Source organism: Humulus lupulus, chromosome X (genome assembly GCF_963169125.1).
Source record: "Humulus lupulus chromosome X, drHumLupu1.1, whole genome shotgun sequence".
Classification (NCBI taxonomy): Eukaryota; Viridiplantae; Streptophyta; class Magnoliopsida; order Rosales; family Cannabaceae; genus Humulus; species Humulus lupulus.
The window spans coordinates 21463112-21477815 of NC_084802.1; the positions used below are offsets into that span (position 1 = coordinate 21463112).

General features: G+C 36.8%; 1 pseudogene; it reads left to right on the forward strand.

Annotated features, from left to right (window-relative positions):
• LOC133805607 (protein disulfide-isomerase 5-2-like) overlaps nucleotides 1-14704 on the forward strand; it is an 81197-nt pseudogene that overhangs the window by 26474 nt on the left and 40019 nt on the right.

Here is a 14704-nt window from a genome sequence, read left to right on the forward strand (position 1 = left end):
CTTTTATTTCATTTTTCTATGTTCCTTGTTAGTGAATGTAAAGTTATTTTACCATTTACATAAATTAGGGTTCTAGATCCCTTTGCACGAACCTATTCTGATGTTCAAACTGCATTCTTACCTTTATACAACTAGATAGAAAATTGTCAATTTTTGAAACAGGAATTAAAGTAGTAGATCTTCTACATGCTAGTATTCTGAATGCATTGATATGTCTTTATATATATATATATATAAAAGATTATTGGGTATCAACTGTATTACACCCTAGCCAACCATTTCTAGGCAACATTTTGAATTTCGTAACTTAATTGATTTAAAGCTTTATTCGAATACTGGATAGATTTTGTTTCCATGACTATGCTACAGTGGATTTCCTACTCTGAAGCTCTTCATGCATGGTGCCCCAATGGACTATAATGGACCAAGGAAAGCAGATTTACTTGTTCGTTATCTAAATAAATTTGTGGCACTTGATGCCTCCATACTTGATTCAGACACTGTTATCAGTAACTTTGTTGAGGCAGCTAGAACTTACTTTCCCATATATATTGGTTTTGGCTTGAATGAATCTGTTATATCATGTCTAGCAACAAAGTACGAGAAAAAGATGTACTATTATGATTTTTTAAAGATCATGTGAAATTTAGTTTTTTTTTATGATTACCAACTTTATTATTTAAATTAAATAATTAATTGCTATACTGTTATAAAAATGTTTAAACGGACACAGAAACTGTTTGAACAGAAACCAGATTTGTTTAAACAGTTTATCAACAGAAGATAAAAACGAACATACGAAATTTTACGTGGTATCAGCAATCTTTTCAGATTGCTACTAGTCCACGGGGCCACGCCCAGAGAATGAAATTTATTAGAAGAATATCTAAATGATTACAAAACCAAATTGACTTATACAAATAAAGACTCCCTCTTGAATTTGTCGCAACTGTTGTAATCTAAACTCTTAATCAAATTTCTGAAGTGCTAAGATCTTGAACTCCCCTCAAATCATAACACTTGCACTTTTCCCCCCAAAAAGTGACTCACGAGCAAGACTTCTCCCAAAGCTTGATGAACAATGTCCAAGTGTGTTCAACCTGCACAATTAGCACAAAGAAAACAATACAGAAGTACACTGTAATAAACCACTAAGAACTTGCTGGACTCAAGTTCTTCACACAATAAAAAAACTCTCTCTAAAACTTGAAAAATATTTGGAAAATAATACACCAAGAGAGATGACCAAAAACCAACGACCTAAGGATGTCTATATACCTTTTAGAATCTCTTTAGATTATGAAAAACAAATCAGAAACTAATCAGTCAATAAATGAAAATCTTCCCAAAAAGGAAAGTCAGAATCTGTTCAAATTAACATACTGACAATCCGTTCAAATAGATTCATTGAACCTAGATAGTTTTTAAACTCAGTTTCCTTAAATAAATAAAGAAACAATATATGCATTATCTCTGCAAGCTATACACGAATTCTAATCAAACAAATCATATCAAGAAATTAAAAAAAATACCAATAATTTCCATATATACAAAATTCAAGAAAATATATTCTTTTATAGGAAATTATATATTTATTTTATTAACATATATAGAATAATCTGATTAGAAAACATTTCACGGCAAAAACAAGAAACAAACCATTTCGAAAATACCACACAATATATTTAAAAAATATATCCATAATTAATTTTGTCAATTTTATCAAATATGCCAATAAAGAATTTTACAACACGATTGTCTTGTATTGATTTTGACAAAGTTCTGGCTTTGGTTGTCCGTCATCCTAGTTACAATGAATAGAGCATCTTCTATTGCCCTTTTGAAGGTTTGTTTTTCTATAGTTGTTGTCCTCTTAAATTTCCTTCTTAAATTCTGTTGGTACTATGACTTTTTCCCCGACAAGTTTTATTAACATCTAAAAAATGGAGTTAATTTTATCATTGCATTTGGAGGCATTACTGAATGTACTTCTTGCTTCAGAAACATAAAGTCCATTAGATATTACATTTAGCTATAATCAAAAGTTCAGAATTGATCATCATTGGATGGATTGTTCTGTTTCACATTAAGAAATAAGAGTATGCAGTTACCTGAGAATATAGAGGTGGAAAAGGCTCATTTTAAAATTGAATTTCTTTGATGGAGACAGTTTATTACGTTGGTATATTGTTTCCTGTTTATGTTTATATTTTAAAAATCAAAGGCTTTGATAATACAGTTCATACATACCTGCAACTAAGCTGTTTCATAGTCCTCAGTTTTGGAATAGGGTATATGTTAGTTTGTACTATTTGTAGCTATATTTTCATTACGTTTGCAGTAGTTTATACTGATTATTAGGATGCAACTGAGATGATTTATATCAACTTTTTTCAACATTTCTCTGAGAATAGGTTCCATGAACACATATTTTTACACACATTTATACATTAGTTTTACATCATTAGATAAAACTTGATCTAATGGATGATTAAAGCATATATTAAAAATAAAATTTTTTATCATTTATATAAGTATATATTTGAATGAAAAAGTTACAAATAGAATTTCATATAAATTTAAGATCAAAATTTCTTTACCTTTTTGTAAGAATTGATGTATATATATTACTGTTTTAACAATAAAAATGACCAATCAAACACTCTTCACATTTTTGAGGTCACTGTATTCACATATTACTCTATCAATATGAGGATAGCCATTAAGCCACAATACCATAATCAATTTCAAATCATACAAGAACAAAATATGAATTATAAAATAATGAAAAAAAGACAATATTTTGTTACTAATACTGTAATTCAAAGTTTGATAATAACTTGATTTTTAAAAAAGATACACACATAATCCCTATTAGTTATCATAGTAAGAATAATGTTATCACGAATTCTTAGTTACAAAATCCCCTTTGTCAGTAATAAGAACTTAGATATGTTATATGTGCACTAGATTTCTTCAGTTCTGCTTGTACATGTCCTAATTTCTAAAACATGTCTCCTACGTATTTCCTAATTATCTTTAATAATCATCAACAATTTATTTCTCATTTTCTTTCTGACTGCTTACTAACATTGCCTTTTAATGTGCAATGGAGTATTTGGAAATTTTTTGTAAAGCGAATATGTTTCCCGTGGTTATGCCAATAAACTATGACACATTAAAGTCGATGGACAATGATGGAAGGAAAATGATGGACAATGAGGACGAAGAGAAGTCAAAGAAACTGATCAGGATATTGATGTCTGCTGCATCTGAATCGAGACTTACTATTTGGTTAGGTCGGTATCAAACAATGGGAACACTTTGCTGATACATTTGTGGCCAATAAGAAGACAAAACTTCCAAAAATGGTTGTTTGGAATCGAAATGAGGATTACCTTACTGTAAGTAAGTTGTTATTTCTTGACAAAATGTTATTTATTTTTAATGCTATCTTTTGCCCTGCAAGTGACATTAGATTTTGGTTAGATTGTGAATAAATGAGATTTCATTACTTTTGAGAGTGAAATTAGTTACTTTTTGGTGTCCTTGCTTTTGACCATCACCCTGATAAAACAACATAAAATCACAGTGTTCCTGAATGTAGATTACGCTACAAGGGATGGCTGTGCACTTGTCTTTAACAAGTTGGCATTGTCATTTTAATTGGGTAGAGATCTTGAGTCCATGTGATATCTTTTCATAGCTCTAAATCCTAAAATGGGCAAATTTTATAGAAATATCTTTCTATTTAAAAGATAATTTTAATTTCCCATTATTGTGATTTTCAGAATATTAAATGGATTGAATTAGTTTGTAAGGTTTTCATATAATTCCTTATTTAGCTTGATTTTATCACAATATATTTATAAAAGGAAGTTGTATCTTTGTTATATAAAGCAAATATTATGTACTTATTCAAAATCATTTATGAAATATTTGTCTTTTATTTTTCGTGTTGCTCAAGGTAATAAACTTCAGGAAACTAAATCTGGAAGTAATTAATTATTATTTCTATCTTGAGAAATATGATCTGACATAGGTATTAGCTGCCCCCACCAAATTCGTATCTATCAGATGTGAATCTTTTAAAAAAGACAATTATTCATTAATCAAGAATATCTTCAAATATTATTGCTTTTATTAGGAGATTCTTTCTCAGCCTTTTTGAGCACAAATGGACTCTATAAATATGCTTCTAAGGCTTCGAGAAAAAGTGAACTCTTTGGTGCATAGTTTGTGAGTGAATTGTAATATTTGTGAGAGTTTCTTGTTTGTATTCAAGAGCATAGTATTCACGTGATCTTTTAGTAAAATGAGTGTTTAGTTTTTGTGGTGAGTTTATATCACTTTCATAAGTGAATACATGTTGTAATTTGAACACAATTTTTATAGTCTTTAGGAGAGGATTTTTACAAGCCTTGTGTCAGGAGGATGCAAGCACTCACTGACCATTGAAGGGAGTTCAAGTGGTTGAGCGTTTCAATCAGAATCAGATTAGTGAAGAGAAGTACAACAAAGTTGCGACAAATCTCAAGAGGGAGTCTTGTTTTGTTTAAGTCAATATTTTGTACTTGTGATTCTTTATTAATTGGTTTTATTCTCTGGGCGTGGTTCCAAGGAGTAGGTTATTCAAAAGGGTTTCTAAACATTGTAAAAATTCGTTGTGTTCTTTATTGTTTTTGCGCTGTCTTTTTATTGTGTTCAGTTTCTGTCGTGACAAGTTTGGATTTTGACCCGACAGATCTGAAATCTGTTTCAACATTTAATTACCATTCCGCACCTTAATTAATTCACATGGTTTAATTAATTTGGTAATTACTAAAAATAAAATTTCAATTGGTATCAGAGCGGGTCACTAAACTCTTAGTGAGATTTGTGATTTTTCGTTTGTTTTGTTTCTTGTGAAATGTCTTTGTTTACAGAAGGTGGATCTATAGCTCGCCCTCCATTGTTGAATGATACTAACTATCCATACTGGAAAGTAAGGATGAAAGCTTTTGTCAAATCCTTTGATGAAAAGGTTTGGAGATCAATATTGACCGGTTGGACGCCACCTGTCGAGATGGATTCGAAATCCAGTAAGACACAAGTAAAATCTGAACTTGAATTGTCTAATGAAGAAGATAAATTGTCAATTTATAATAATAAAGCTTTACATGCAATTTTTAATGGTGTTGGTGAGAGTTATATAAAATTGATTTCATCTTATGAGTCTGCCAAAGATGCTTGGAAAATCCTTCAAACTCAATTTGAAGGAACCGCTGATGTTAAGCGATCTAGGCTTGTAAAGTTGACCACAGGATATGAAAACCTTCGCATGCCTGAAAAAGAAACCCTCACTGAGTTTTATGAAGAATTTTCTAACATTGCTAATGAATATTTTGCTTTAGGAGAAAAGTTGTCTGACTCTGAAAATTGTTAGATCTCTTCCTGACAAGTTTCAATTCAAGATCACAGCCACTAAGGAGGTAAAGAACCTTGACACCTTGAAAGTTAAGGAATTGATGGGATCTCTTCGAACTTTTAAACTTAATCAAAAGATCTGCCAACAAGAGAAACCAATTTTTGTGAAGGAGAAATTGATTGCCTTGAAATCTTCCAAAGAGAAAATGGAAAGCTCAGATGAGGAAGATGATGATGAAATGATCTAGTTATAAAAAAAAATTAAGAAGTTTATGAAAAAGTTTAGTAACAAGAAAAACATGTTTAAATCCTCCAAATGTAATAATTTTTAAAAAACTTTTGAATCTACTAATAAAAAAAGTATTCAATGCAGGGAATGTGAATGTTTTGGACATATTCAATCTGAATGTGCCAATACCTTGAAGAAAAATAAGAAGGTCATGACAACCACTTGGAGTACTAGGACTCTGAAAGTAATGATGAGGAAGAAAATTACAATCTTTCCTTAACTTCAGTTTTTTCTTGCTTACCTCTTTGTGTGTAGGTGAATGAGAACCTTGTTTGTTTAAATAATACTATTTCAACAGATGAGGGTTCCCATGGTGATTCAGATAAATCCGATTTGGATGAGGATTCCTTGAAAGAATCATACAAAAATATGTATGATCAATGGTTGAAAGTGTGTTTAGATAATCATTTGATGACAAACAATAACAAAGTTCTCAAGAAGAGAAATGAAGAACTTGACTTTCTTGTTAAAAAATATGAAAGTAATATTGTTGCTAAAGATTCTAAAATCAAACATTTGTCTAATGAAGTTAATAAAATTGTGAAAGGTGTCAAAATGCTTAATCAAAGATCTATAGTTTTTGATGATATTCTGCTTGCAGATCAAAAAGCTTGTGATTTTTCTAGGTTAGGATTAAATGGTTCTAAACCTAAAGGAAAAACAATTTTTATTTATGGAAATCTTCCTGTTATTTCGACAACTGACCCTTCTGCAGGAACAATTCAAACTCACGTGGCATCATCTTCTCAATCTGTCGCAACACATGAGAAACAGACCAAAAATTTCGAGAATAAAAAAACTGGTCATTTTATTCCAATTTGTCATTTTTGTGGAGTGAAAGGTCATATCCGACCTAAATGTTTTACCTTGATGAATTTTCTCCAAAAGAATTATTTTAAACATCATGTTAATTTGAGACAAATGCCCTTAAAGAAAAGGACACGACCTAAGAAAGTCTGGGTAAATAAAAATGAATTCAAATGCCTTGCTGCCTTTACTTGTCTTAGAACATGTGCTTTTAACTCTTGGTATTTTGATAGTGGTTGTTCTAGGCATATGACAGGTAACATAAGCATACTCACTGACTTTAAGACTTTGAAAAATGAGGAAGTCACATTTGGAGATGGTAAGTCTTGTAAGGTACTTGGTAGTGACACTCTAAATTATGAAGGACTACCAAAGTTGCAAAATGTTCTTTTGGTTGATGGACTTAAAACTAATCTAATTAGTCTAAGTCAAATTTGTAACCAAGACTTGTTTGTAAATTTTTCTCATGACAATTGTTTTTTGCTTGACTGTAACGCCCTACTTCCTTAGAGCCGTTACTAAGTGAGTTAAAAATGTGCCATAGCTTGCTAATCGAGGTTTTAGGTTAAAAGTGTGACTAAACTGAGACAAAACTCGTTTAAAGACATTAAATATAAAACATTTGGTTATTCATTGAAATCTTAGAAAGTTTTACAGTTGGGATCCCAAAAACTTGTTTAGAAAATATATTACAGATAAAAACATACACATGGTCGAATTAGGCGACAAAACAACTATTACAGTACATTTTCCCAAAAATAACCTTAGCCGTGGCGGCCAGGCAGGCTAAACATGTACTCGTCACTCCACGCTCTCCATACTCATGGTTGGTCGACCTTTCCCTTGCCCTTACCTGCACCATAGAGCACCCATGAGTCGAAGCCCAGCAAGAAAACTCAAAACAAAACAAATAACATATGCATATCTATCAACAACATATAACAAAACAGCCAACGAGCTAAACACATAGCGGTCATGCCGTCCCAGGTGCTTACCAGGCCCTGGGTTAACGGTCTTCACCGATAAGATGACTCCAGCATCCTAGGAGGGTCTCGCCCTAACGGCTTGCACTCTGCGTGCTCAATGCCGATCCCAGCCCCTTGCCGTACTCAGCTTTTGCCGTTCCCGGCCTTTGCTATTTCAGGCCTTCGCCGTTCACTCACAAATATGCATCACATAGCATAATATCAATAGATACTTAATCATATATTGTTGACCCTAGATTTGGTCAACGACACGGAGTCAAGTAAAATGACAGAAATGAGATGAAATCAAGCCAAAAAGATAAATGACACAATGATTTATAGTGGTTCGGCCCCAGAGATGGTAATGACATACGTCCACTTAGTATTCTTATTAATGTAGAACTCCAAAACTTGTGATCAATGAACTAGGGTTCACAAGTTTCACAAGTTTGGAGATGAATACAAAGTCGGCGGATAAAAACACTATAATTTTCTCTCTCCATATCCAAAAGTCTTCTCTCTTGAGCCCATTTGAGTCTTATTTATAGGATCAAGGAGTTCCTTAGGGGCTGGTGGGCCTTAATTACATTTAATACAAGCGTATCTCAAATAATAATGGAAATTACAATTATTACATAAATACGAGATTACAAATTTATAAAAGATATCTAAAATACTATGACTAGCCTGATCGCCTATGACATATGCCTTATGCTGAGTGAATCCTCTTCTGGTCGATGGTCGAACAGAACGTACCCACTTGAATAGTCATGTGCACCCCACGTGCATATTTATTTTTCCACATCATCAGGCGAATCTTTTTTTAGATAAACATTTGTGGTCAAGAATATCGTGTGTCGATATGGGTTACTAAGAAAAATTGTCTCAGATAATGACACACAATTTGACAGTGATCTTGTCACTGATTTCTGTGAGAGGCACGGGATTATAAAGAGTTTTTCATCGGTAGCTCATTCGCAAGCGAACGGACAGGTAGAAGCTGTCAACAAGACCCTTAAGGACACCCTAAAGAAAATGCTTGAAGAAGCAAATGGGGCATGGCCAGAACACCAGAAGTCCTTTGGTCATATAGAACATCCCATTGAACAGCAACAGGCCATACTCCATTTTCTTTGGCCTATGGGTATGAGCCCATGTTTTCTATTGAGCTTAACCCACCATCAGGCTAACATACGATCAAGGCGCTAATGATCAATTATTGATGGAGTCCTTGGACTTGGTCGATGAAAGGCGTGAGCAAGATCAACTTCAAGTAGCAGCTTACCAGCAAAAGGTCGCTCGGTATTTTAAATCTAAAGTACGTGAAAGAAAGTTTAAAGTGGGAGATTTGGTACTTAGAAGAGTTTTTCTCAACACTCACGATCAAGCTGCTGGAGTGCTCAGACCAAATTGGGAGGGCCCGTATCAGATTGAAGAAGTTATTCAACCAGGCACATATAAACTTGCTCGCTTAAATGGAGATCTCATTCCTCGCTATTGGAATGGAGAACACCTGCACAAGTATTATCAATAAACAATTCTTTTTAAAGAATTGGCTAGTATTAATTTTATTTTTTACAAGTTTATGAACAAGGGCTAGTCAATTATATGACTAGTCGCTTATAAGTGTAAGATCAATTTTTGATCACTCGTACAGACAAGATTTTGTCCATTTATTACGTGAAATAAAAGGAACTGTGTGCAACCAGTTATTCTTGCCAAATATTGTATTTATTACAAGTATTTGCTCATTAAATGTGTTGTTTTGCTATATTATCGATAATTGTTTATAAGTGCGCGAGCAGTAATGTTCGAACAGGACTTGGTCATGGCAAGTGATCGAGAACCCTAAGCTCCTCGATCACTTGGGGGGCATATAAGATACTAAGCAAGCAAAGCATATCAACAGGCATATGTAAACACACAAGCAAAATAAGGGAAAGCATATTACGGTACTTCGAGTATTTTTCAAAATTTTTAGTTTAAATTTTGTAAAATCAAAACAAAGTGCTATGCTAAGTTCGGTCATGCGAAAAAAAGTTGTAATGGTAAATATTATAATATGAAAATGAAATGTTTTACACTGCGAGCAGTTGCTGCTCGGATGTAATTAATAATGTTGACCCTGATTTTGGTCAACGACACGGAGTCTAGGAAACGACAAGAAAATGATATAGAGCTTGAAAATAATCTAATGGAAAGATAAAGAACACAGTGATTTATAGTGGTTCGGCCCCAAGAGTTGGTAATGACCTACGTCCACTTGATACTATTATTAATATTGAACTCCCAAGGTGTGATCAAAGAACAAGGGTTCCTGAGTTTCACGGACCTTTGAGGAATTAAGCAATACAATGATGGATAATAGTAGTACAATTCTCTCAGAAAAAAGAGATCGATCCCCTTCCTTGAGCTATTTCTTGTGTATTTATAGGCTCAGGAAGATTTTCATAAATTAGAAAATAATATCTATCCTTAATGATCGGATCTGCAAGTCATAATGAAGAGATATTCTCGGATATCATCACAACTGTACAGATTTTTACGTAAATGAACTAACATACGACCAGTCTGGTCTTACACAAAACTTGATCTCATCGTGTAGAAATAATGCTAGTCGATAGGCGAGCCGTATCTCTGCTACGTGTCCGCCACGTGTCAAAAATCCTTGCCACGTCATCAGCAACTGATTTATGGATAGACATTTGCCCCCTAAGTTTATTTATTGCGACCAGCAATAAGTAAACTTAGGAAAACAACTTTTCATATGCCCCACGAAATCTATCAGAGCCCTCGTGCATTTTTGAAAACAGTGACCTAATCACGTCTAATCAAGCCTTTTAAGTTTTCAAGAAACCATTCCGACGGCTGTTACACTCCCCCATGCATTGAAAAAAGGCAACTCATGATTACCCCTTTTTGGCATACATCAGCTCTATAAATAATCCCCACAATCTTCTTTTAACTCTTTACACGCCATCTTTTGCCAAGAACTCCCAAGAAAAATATCTTAGAGCCCCGAACTTCAAGGTTTTCAGATGTTTTGCCGAGGATCTTTCGTCTACAAATTCGAAGTTCCTCCTTCTCAAAATCTCCAATCTTCACTCAGGTAAACTTTCTTCGACGTTTAACCCTTTGAGATTCCATGCATGATGCTTCTGTGCTCTGAGACTTTTCGTGTTCTTGGTATAAATTTGTGGAGATTTTGCATATACCGTTTGATGCTTGATAGGGTAGTATATTTTTGCTCTATAAAAGTTATGAATCAGTTTGATAGTCAGGATCATGGATTTAGGGCGTAAAATAGAATTAAAAATTTGATTTTTAGGCTAGCTGAAAAACTGGGTTTTTCCCGCCCCTTTGGAGTTGAAAAAGCTTTTTTTAGAAAAAACTTTTTACTTTCACTTTTTGATCCATTTTTCAAATTGCTCGCACAAAACTCAGTGTTTCGGTTAGAATGCTGCTGGTCGATAGATGCGAGCAACGTTATTCCAACTTTCAACATAAGCTCCCAGGCTGTGTGCCTTATCTCCCCCTTTGTCTGTTTGCAGTTCATATGCAAGACCCATGGGGCGGAGAAAGACCCATCAACGACGATCTGTTGGCTCAACTGCTCGAGGACGAAGAACAACCCTCGATATTGATACCTGATATTCCTTTTTCTCGCATTAATCCAAACACTTCCCAAGTTTTGACTCGAAATATGGCTCGCACCAAAACTAAGGCCCAGAAAAGAAAAACTTCCAACACTTCTCATCAGCCTGCTGCTGATGCTTCCTCAACTAGTGGTCGAGACGAAAATGCCCCCGATCCAAATATCCAAAGGCATGCCCTCCCTCAACACACTATTTAGCTGGATGTCGAGTGGCATGTAGTCTTTGAGAGTAGGGTGACGGTCAGAATGATCACCAACTACTTAAGAAAATACAATCTGACAGGGGTGACCCTAGTCAAGCCCAACCCAGACCAAATGGCTAATCTGCCTGGAGGTGCCTACAGTGCCTGGTCGCGGTTTCATGTTGAGGTAGGAGCCACTTTGCCTCTTCATGCATTCTTTCAGGGGGTGGCCAACTATTTTGGAGTTGCCCCCTTCCAAATTACCCTAAACGGATATAGAATGCTCGCTGCACTCTATATCCTGTACAGCCAGAAAAAATGGCCTGTGCCATCGTCACATGAGGTCAACTACCTGTTCGACCTCAAGTCTAACCCCAACCAAGAAGGCACGGGGTTCTTTCATCTTTGCCATCAGGAAAATGGATGAACTTTCCTGACTGACACGACCCACATCTCCAACGCGGGGAGGTATTACCAAGAGTACTTCCTTACGCCTGACCTGGTCGCGGACAACTTGGCTTTCGCACGAGGAGGTAAAAACTTTCGTATCGCTGGCTGGCTTCTTCACTTAGTGTTTTTCCTCCACAATGTCTTAAACTTTTAATGTGTTTCAGGCCCGTGGCTGCGACCAAACCCAACAACAGGGAATGGAGTCAAGAGCGGCACTCTTAGCCAGCATGTTAGATGCTGAGAAGAGTCAAAAATCTAGTTACAGAGGCTAACCTTAGGTTGGCTGGCCTCTGGGACCCTCAATCAAATACGAGGGGGCCTTCGGCAGGGAGTGCTCGCGCCGAAGAGGAACCCGAGCAGCCACCCCAAGCGTCTCCTCCACGGAGGAGACCAACTGGGGTCATGATCAGGGAACCTGCTAACACCCCTCGAGCAGAGAGGCCCTCGGCTCCCAAAGGAAAGGGAAAGTAGAAGGCCACCGTGCTTACCGAACTCTCTGACGACTCGTCGGATGACAACGGTATGGTAATTTTTCTTTTAAACAATTTGCCAATTCCCTGTCATCTGTTCGATGGAGACGACAATTTTAAATATGCTCCACACTTAGGGCCAGACTTCTTCGTATCAAAGAATGAGTGTAAGACTAGTAGAGTCTGTAGTGTAGCGACCAGTAATAATAGCTCGGGTATTGGACTTTGCAATCCTTTTTTGCTTCATTTTTTGATGTAATGTGTTTGGCTATTCATGCTATCTCATGGCTCGGCTTTGTTCTTGCTTTTCAGATATGTACTCCTCGAATGTCTTCGACCTTTATAGCAACTCAAAGGCTGCTGCTGCCCCTCCGAGCAAAAAGAAAGCCAGCAAGAGACATGCTGGGGAGAGCAGCAAAGCGCCTGCTACGAAGAAGGCCCGCAATGAAGGCCCTTCGAAGGACGGGCCCTCTGTCACCGCGACTTCGGCTTCCCTCTGCGAGCAGCAGACTCCATCTGCTATGGCTGGGTCAACTCCTTCTCCTGCCGCCCCATCCTACCAAACCCAGCAGGAAGGTCCTGCTTCAACTGGGAACCTGATGGTTGGCCACTCCTTTAGGCTGATCAAGGAGAGGTTTACCAAAATTGTGAAGCACGATCGCTGCTGAGCGGCAATGGCAGGTACGGAGACGATGGGCGTCGACCCAATTTTAAACCTAGCCCTGAAGGAGTTCACCAGTGTAAGTTGCCTCCTTTGTGACATTAGGATTTTGGTAATTTTACTATTTGTCTAATGTTTGTTCTGAATGCATGCCATGCTGACTCTTACTGCTGGCCGCATCCGCTTGGGTGCCATCACCAAGGAGGCTAGGACCTCGGATCAACGGCACAAGGACAAACTCAAAGCTGTCGAGGCCAGGCATGCTGATCAGCTGGCGGTGGTGACCGTGGAAAAGGCCTAACTGGCCAAGGAGTTGAAGGAGAAGCTGAAATCTCTGGAGAAAGCCCGCGAGCTGAGGGACCAATACAAGGAGTCCAACCGCTTTAATTATAAGGTGGCTAAGCAGCTCGAGCTGGACTTGATCGCGAGCAGGCTGAAAACCAGAGACATGGAGGCCCGAGTTAAGGACTTGGAGAAGACTAATGCTGCCAACTTAGAGAGGTACAAAAATGCCACTCTGAGGTGCTTCTATGATTTATGGAAGCATAATCAGGGTGCTAATTTTGACTACCTTCTTGAGACCGCAAGGGAAGCTGAGCTGGTTTGCTGCGCAACTTAACTTGCTGAAGAAGAAAGGTCAAGGGTCCCTACATCCCCCGGAATCTCACTGGCCGCCGGGATGGAGGGTGCAGACAATGAAGCTGTCGGCCAGACTCCTCCCCAGGATCCTCTAGCTCCTCAAGCTCCATGATTTTTTTTTCTTTTATATTTCTTTTTTAACTACACGACCTATGGGTTGTGATGTAAAGACAATATAATTTTTCTTTGGTTTTGCTGCACGGGCAGCTTTTACTTTTATTTTAAACAATTACATCCAAGAAGTCACTGCTCGCGGTGTAAAAGGATCGCTTTGATATTATGATATATTTGCATATTATAACATCTAATTGTTCGCATGACCGAATTTAGCATAGCACTTTGGTTTGATTTAACAAAATACTAAAATTTTGAAAAATACTCTAAGTGTCGTAGCATGCTTTCCCTTATTTTGCTCATGTGTTTACATACCTTTTAACGATATGCTTTGCTTACTTGTACCTCGTATGCCCCCCAAGTGATCGGGGAGCTTTAGGTCCTTGGTCACTTGCCTTGATTAGAACCTGCCCGAACGTTACTGCTCATAGCAATGTGATTAGAATTAAAATACAGCAAAACAACACACGTAATGAGTAAATACTTGTAATAAATACTTGTAATAAATACAATAGTTGGCAAGAAATGACTGGCTGAGCACAGTCCCTTTTATTCTCGTAGTAAATGGACTAAACATGTCTTTACGAGTGATCAATAAGATCTTACATAAAACTTGTAAAAAGTAAAATTTATACAAGCCAATTCTTTAAGAAGAATTGTTCATTGATAATACTTGCGCAGGTGTTCTCCATTCCAATATCGAGGAATGAGATCTCCGTTTAAGCGTGCAAGTTTATAAGTGCCTGGGTGAAGGACTTCATCAATCTGGTAAGGCCCTTCCCAATTTGGCCCGAGTACTCCAGCAGCTTGGTCGCAGATGCTAAGAAAAACTCTTCGGAGCATAAGGTCTCCAACACCGACTTTTCTTTCTCGAACTTTGGAGTTGAAATACCGGACGACCTTCTGTTGGTATGTAGCTACTCGGAGTTGGGCTTGTTCACGCCTTTCATCAATCGAGTCCAAGGATTCCATGAGTAACTGGCTGTTAGAATCCTGGTCGTATGTTAATCTGCGGTGAGAGGGCGGATCCAACTCAACAGGCAACATGGCTTCATACCCGTATGCC